This window comes from Silene latifolia, chromosome 7 (genome assembly GCF_048544455.1).
Source record: "Silene latifolia isolate original U9 population chromosome 7, ASM4854445v1, whole genome shotgun sequence".
Taxonomy (NCBI): Eukaryota; Viridiplantae; Streptophyta; class Magnoliopsida; order Caryophyllales; family Caryophyllaceae; genus Silene; species Silene latifolia.
Window position 1 is genome coordinate 58554619 of NC_133532.1, and position 7539 is coordinate 58562157.

The 7539-nt window shown below is 40.1% G+C and overlaps 1 non-coding gene across 1 annotated transcript; it reads left to right on the forward strand.

Annotated features, from left to right (window-relative positions):
* The first annotated feature begins 3301 nt into the window (after positions 1–3301).
* LOC141593874 (small nucleolar RNA R71) lies at positions 3302–3408 on the forward strand. Its single transcript, XR_012521932.1, has one exon. It is a non-coding gene; the product is annotated as a small nucleolar RNA R71 (small nucleolar RNA).
* Positions 3409–7539: the final 4131 nt, after the last annotated feature.

A 7539-nucleotide genomic window follows, 5' to 3' on the forward strand; every position in this document is an offset into this window, starting at 1 on the left:
CCTCAATACCCCTCCTTGAAACGATGTGACCGAGGACAACCCCTTCCTCAACCATGAAATGGCACTTTTCCCAATTAAGGACAAGGTTATGCTCCTCACACCGTTTCAACACACAAGCCAAGTTCTCGAGACCAAGCTCAAACGAGTCTCCATGGACACTAAAGTCGTCCATGAAGACTTCCATGCTTTTTTCAAGGAAATCGGAAAATATTGCCATCATGCACCTTTGAAAGGTGTCGGGCGCATTACAAAGCCCGAATGGCATCCTACGGTAGGCATAGACCCCTATTGGACAAGTGAAGGTCGTCTTCTCTTGGTCATCCGGGTGGATGGGAATTTGGAAAAACCCGGAATAACCGTCTAAGAAGCAATAATATGCATGGCCCGCGAGCCTTTCTAGCATTTGGTCAATGAAGGGAATTGGGAAGTGGTCTTTGAGGGTGGCGGCATTGAGCTTGCGGTAGTCAATACACATTCGCCACCCGGTCACGGGTCTAGTGGGTAGGGTACACGGTGGTGCCATCCTCTTGTTCAACCATTTGTATCCCCCCCTTTTTGGGTACCACGTGGACCGGACTAACCCATTTGCTATCGGTAATTTGGTATATAATACCGGCCTCTAGGAGTTTCAACACTTCATTTTTCACCACCTCGGCCATCTTTGGGTTAATCCTCCTAAGACCGTCAACCTTGGGTTGACTCTCCTCTTCCAAAACTATTCTATGCATGCACAAACTCGGACTTAAGCCTTTGATGTCATCAATGCTATACCCAAGTGCTCCTCTATGTGTTTTCAAGATTTCCAAAAGCTTCTTTTCTTGGGACTCACTTAGATTAGCATTAACGATCACCGGATAGGCCTCTCCCTCATCAAGGAAAGCATATTTGAGTGAGGGAGGCAAGGGTTTGAGTTGTACCTTTGGAGGGAGAAAGCCCTCCACTTTCTTTAATAGTTCCTCATCAACTTCGTGATCCTCTTTCATTGCCTCATCATGCAAAGAGATTTGAAAAACCTCTTCCATCTCCGCCTCTTCACGGGCTACTTCGTGCACTACTTCATCAATTACCTCGATTGTGCTCAATCTTTCTACACTTGGACCTTTCATCAAATTTGGCAAGTTAAATTCGATTTTGTTGCCCTCAATTTGGAAGGTTAGCCGCCCATTCTTCACATCAATGAGTACTCCTCCGGTAGCCAAAAATGGCCTACCTAGGATGATGGGAGTGTGGCTATCCTCCCAATATCAAGGACAACAAAATCGGTGGGAATAAAAAACTTTCCAACCTTGACGGCACGCCCTCAAACACCCCATAGGGCGTTTGACGGACCTATCCGCCAATTGGAGAGTCATGGTAGTGGGAGCCAAGTTTTGAATGCCAATCCTTTTTGCAACCTTCAAAGGAATAACACTAACACTTGCTCCCAAGTCACAAAGAGCTCTTGAGATAGGAACACCGCCAACTACACAAGGAATGGAAAAGCTTCCCGGGTCACCAAGTTTAGTGGGCAATTTGTTAAGGATATGAGCACTACATGCTTCTTCCATAGCCACTATTTCTTGGTCACCCAAGACTCTTTTCTTTGTCAAAATGTCTTTTAAAAATTTTGAGTAGGTTGGCATGTTCATTATCACCTCCGTAAAGGGTAGGGTAACCTCAAGTTTCTCAAGCATATCACAAAATTTGGCATACTTGAGGTTTTTCCTACTCTTTATGGCTCTTGAAGGGTAAGGAATTTTAGAAACAAGTTGGGAATTGGAAGATACCTTTGGAGGAGCCGAACTTTTTGTTACCTTTTTAGAATGTTGCAAAGGTATTTCTTCAATAGCTTCCTCCTCATAAGGGAGGTCTTCCACATATCCATCAACATCCTTGTCCACTTGAATTCCTCTTCTAGTCAAATCTTCACAAGCTTTCTTTCCTTTCTTGTCTTCATTAGCTTTACCCGAAGCCTCAATGGGTGAGCTTTCCTCTTCATCATCCATTTCTACCTCATTCCCCTTGGGATCTTCATCAACTTCCAACTCAAGGTCTTTGTAAGGGTCCTCAAGCTCTAAACCACTCCTTAGCACTACCGCATGAGCATGGTGGCTATTTGAGGCATCTTTGGAGCTTTGTCCTTGAGCCAACAAACCACCGGGCGGCCTTTGAGGGTTAGCCATAGCATGAGAAGCCATCCTAGATTCCATTTCCCTCATGTCCTTAAGAAATGTAGCTCTCAAGTTTGCTTGTTCTTGTTGAGTAGCTTTTGCAAAATTAGCTATCTCTTGGCTATGTTGAAGTTGCATGTTCTTAATCATCTTCAAAAGCTCCACTTGAGAGAGCTCACCTTGGGGTTCTTGATGAGGTTGGTTGGCTATGGGTAAAGGGAACCCATAGTCATATCTAGCATTGGGACCTTGGTTGTTGTTTTGCCCCACTTGGAAGTTACCTCTCGGACCATAGTTGTTGAAGTTTGATCCTTGACCTTGTTCTTGAGACCCTTGAACATACCCTTGCCCAAATCCTTGATTTGCTTGATTTACTTGATTCCCTTGGTAAAACCCTTGGTTGCTTTGGTTTCCACCAAACTCTTGGTGCCCTTGTTGTTGGTTGCCATAGTTTTGGGGTAGATTGTTGCTTGACCATTGGTTTTGATTTCCAAAATTATTTCTTGGGTTTGGGAGAATTCCCCTTGGTTGAGCAAAACCGGGTGGATTGGTTTGGGTTTGTGGTTGGAGATGTTAGGGGTTTTGAACATTGGTGCTTTTGTAACTAAAGTTGGGGTGGTTCCTTAACCCTAGGGTGGTAGAAATTGGTATTTGGATTGTAGGTGTTCGGGTTGTTGTAAGGAGGCCTTGGTGGTCTAGGATTGTTGTTGTAGCTTTGAAAAGCGTTCACCTCTTGAGCATTTTCTTCATAGGCACCATTGTAATTGTTGCCACACAAGTCATATGTATGACCACTTCCTCCACAAAGTTCACAACTCGCGACTTGAGCAACTTCTTCCATGGGCGGCCCATATGAGGTCGCGGCTTGGTTCACTTGATTCTTTGAAAACTTCTCAAATTGCTTTGTGAGCAAGTCGAGCTTGGCATTTGTCTCGGAGTTGGAGGCATTTTCCTTAGGAAATTTCCCGTTCCTTCGTAGCATGTTCCCTCTAGAACCATAGTTTGCCTACGAGTCTACCATTTTCTTGATCAATGTCGTGCCCTCTTCATCACTCAAGTGGTCAAAACCTCCCCCCGTGGAGGCATTTACCATCTCCTTAGTTCTTGGTAGTAAAGTTTGGAAGAATGTTTGAGTAATGTACCATTCCGGTATTCCATGGTGGGGGCAACTTGCTATCAAATCTTGATAACGGTCTCAAGCCTCACCTAAGGACTCCCCATCCTCTTGTTGGAACGTATGGATCTCGTTGCGGAGCATCGCGGTCTTTGAGGAAGGGTAGTACTTGGCCATAAATGCTTGGGCTAAGTCATCCCAAGTAGTGAAAGTATCCGGTGGGTGGATGTTCAACCACCGGTCCGCTTGCCGTCAATGAAAACGGAAACAACATCATTCTCAAGGTGTCTTCGGACACCCCATTCTTCTTCATCATTGAAACTTTCCTCTTAAACTTCCGGAGATGAGCATGGGCATCCTCCTCAATATGACCTCCAAACAAGTCCTTCTCAACTAACCCGACTTGGGCGGGATGCATTTCAAAGTTGTTTGGGGCCAAGGTGCCAAAATTGATGGGATTACATGAATCATTATGGTTAGGCCGGTTGTGATCTCTAAGAGCCATTTGTGGTGGGTGGTTTGGTTCTTGATGTGGTGGTGTTTGAGGTGGACTATTGTAATTAAGGAAGTTATGAAATGGGTTCTCTACTAAAGTCTCAATTGTGGTATTTGGTTGAATCGTAGTTGTTGTATCAAAATTTTGTGGGATGTGTGAGTTTGGTTGGTCAATGTTTGCTTGTGTGGAATTATTCCTCACTCTTTCAAGAGTCCTAGTCCTCAAGGTTCTAAAAAGCCTTTCGGGGTCGGAGTTGAATAGGAGAGCTTGGTGATTCCTTCTAGGCATACACTTGACAAATCGTAAGTCTCCTAGTGTTTTTACACACTAGGGAAAGACAAAAATCACACACACTCTACAAACAACAATCAACTACTAAAGCAAAATGACAATTGAGACAAGATTAAAGCAAAGACTCTAAATAAAACTAAGCATAACCTAACGCCATCCCCGGCAACGGCGCCATTTGATAATAGGAAATTTGTCGTCTACTTCCTACACCAAAACTATTTGTAAAACCCGAAAAAGCGTAGTATTTAGTCGGGGTCGAACTCAAGGACGGCGGGGGTTGCTACAAAGTTCGATTAAGAGTCAAGTTTAATCAAAATTAAAAGAAGGGGTTTTGGTTTTAATCACTAGAGCAAAGGACAAACAAGTTGATGATAATGAATACGGTTAATTAAAAGCTAGGGCTTTCGGGGTCATCAATATGGTTTAGGGGCAAACATGAAGATCAAAAAGGGTCAATGGTGAGAGATTAACCTAAGATGTAGAACCAATGTCTTGGCTATCTTAAAGGTGGCTACTAATTCTCATTTAGTATCACACCTCTCCTAAACAAACATCAAGACCCCCACAAACTTTCATTCAAGGGAGAATTAAGCAATAATGAAAGAAAGGCAAAAGCTTTCACTTGAGCAAATCAACAAACACCTTGAGTGCATGAATAGGAAAGTTAAACAATTTCACCAAAGACCAAAATATTCAAAGAATCATGCCCATAAATTCCATAAAGACTCCCCCTAAACCCTAGAAGGAATCTACTCACTCATGTTAAGGGAAATTATGCTAAATAGAGAAGAAAAGCAAACAACACAAGGAGGAGACATGATGAATGTTATAGCAATATCAAAAGACAAGGAAAATGTAAACAAGAGATAAACAAGTAAAAGAAAGGAGAGGAATTATACCAACAAAAGGAAAGATGAATGCTTGATTGATTAATAAGAAGGAAAACCCTTCAAAATCCCCAATACAAACTTCAACAAACAAGTGTAAACAATTGACTATTATTAGAACTAACTAATTCTTGCTAAATATTAATAATAATTATTGAAAGATTAGAACTTGATTAAGGAGGTATTACAATAAATATGGAATGTTTCTCAGATCTAGGGTTGTGTGTAAAAGGGTTTAAGTAGGGGGTATTTATAGGCTATCATTGATTAAGGGAGGAAAGAATGAAAAAGCCCAAAAGTCGTGCTGCGTGTTCTGTGCCGGCGGGTTTACGTTCCGTCGCCTCCCGGTCTTGCAGTGCGTTCTTTCAAAAAACGAGAAAAATGAAGGTTGCGTAATCCCTGCCGGTGGGGTGTAGTCGCTGCTCGCCGGCGCAGAGAATTCCTCTTCTTGAGATTTTCTTCCATTTCTTCATGTCGTACCCTCTGCCGGTTGACCAGTCGCTCTCAGCCACTGTCTTAGCGCGTTGCTTGAACTTTGGCCAAAAACTTCTTCAGAAATTTTCTAAGTATGGAATTGTGTTCCCTGCCGGTGGGCCGGCTGCCGGCCTGCCGGCAGAGAACATCTCTCTCTGCTGGTTTCCTCCTTCATCTCCATATAGCCACATCCCCTGCCGGTGGGCCGGCTGCCGGCCTACCGGCAGAGGATTGTCCTCATAATCCTTCATCTCCCTGCCCCAATTCCTCCATACTCTACTCGGTTCCTACAAAATGATACACAAAATGACAAGTACGGGGATCGGGCACAAATGCAAGGAAAGGCACACGAAACCGACTCGTTATGAGCCGGAATGCGTAAAAGAAAGAGGGAAATAAGGCGCAAATAAGTCATATATCAATACTATGCCTTTCATAAAATGCAAATGAATAGTGCAAGTGGGGTATCCATTTCCTCTCACTTACACTATTTACTTGCATTTTGTGAGAGGACTACTATCTGTCTACAGTTTGTAACGAATAGTGATCGTTTTCAATGAAACAGACTGTTTATATAACTCCATTTTATAAATTTTCAACTTTTCGTATTTCGACTTGTTTCAATATATCGTCGCATGTTGTTAAATGAACTTTTCTTTATCATTTGTTCATTGCCCACACGTTAAAAACGGGAAATATAGCAAATTAACTTCATAAGTTTGATACTATGTACAATCAAGTTCTTTAACTTATAAATGTAATAAATTCTCCCCATAAATTTCTCTTAATGTGCAATTTAACCATATATCTTATTTTTAAGAATAAAATTTGCTAATTAAAATTTTATGATTATTGATTAGATTAATCCTAAAATACTTGATTATTAAAAAACATGTTCAATTTTTTTTTTATATTGGTGAAAAATGTTCATAATATGAGAATTGTTAATGATGTTGCAATGAAAAATTACATTACCAAATTTTCGTTTACACTAAAATTACTTCGCATTTTTGGTTGAATATGTAAATATTATACTTAATTATTTAAGAAATATATTTATAATAGTTTTTATAATAGAAACACAATAGGTTTTAGTTTAAAAAAAATTATAAAAATCTTGATTTGTGGTTAATTGCACATTTTTGGAAAGTTATGGAGCTAATTTGCTACAAGTGAAAGTTAGAGGGCTGATTTGCACATAATTCATAAGTTATGGGGTAATTTGCTACATCCCCACATTAAAAACATTTTAAATAACTCCCTTTTATAAATTTATAATTTATTTTCACGGCATGTTTTTTACTAATACCGTATATTTTATGCAATACTTTCCACATGCATACTCTTGGGCATTGGATTTGACAAACAACGGACCTAATTCTCAAATTCTGACCCCATAACCTCTTATAGATCTATCAAAAAAACATTCAATTTCTTCGATTATAGATCATAATGTGATTAAAGTATAAGTATTTAATTTATAAATCACCATGAACAAATTAATATGATGCCACAGCTAGGTAGCACCAAAACGGACACGGACACTGACACGACACGGACACGCGACACGGTATCTCATGAAATTTAGGACACGGGACACGTCATTTAAATTTAATAAAATATACTCCCTCCTATTCATTTTAACTCTCCCCTTTCAAAAGGGCACGCAAATTAAGGGGAGGATTATTTTATTGTAAAGTATTGTGGTGGTGTAAGGTAATTAGAGAGAGGGAAGATATTATTGTGGGGTAAGATGATTAAAATAAGTATTGTTGTGGGGTAAGGTGATTAAAATAAGATAAAGTATGAGTATTGTGGGGGTATTGTTGTGGGGTAAGGTGATTAAAATAAGTATAAAACTTTACTAAATAAGGAAATGAGGAGAGTTATATGAATAGATGAAAAAGGAAAGGGGGAGAGTTAAAATGAATAGGAGGGAGTATATTTTATAGTTATTTATGTGCGGTTTTATTTTTGAAAAACTATTTGAATATTAAATTTAAATAAGCGAAGGTAAAACTTGACGTTAATTATAATTCATTCTCATTTCCAAAACCAAAAACCAACTTATAATCAATCTATTTCGACATCTCATTACTAGTCTAAAGAACATCATTTACCGCTAAT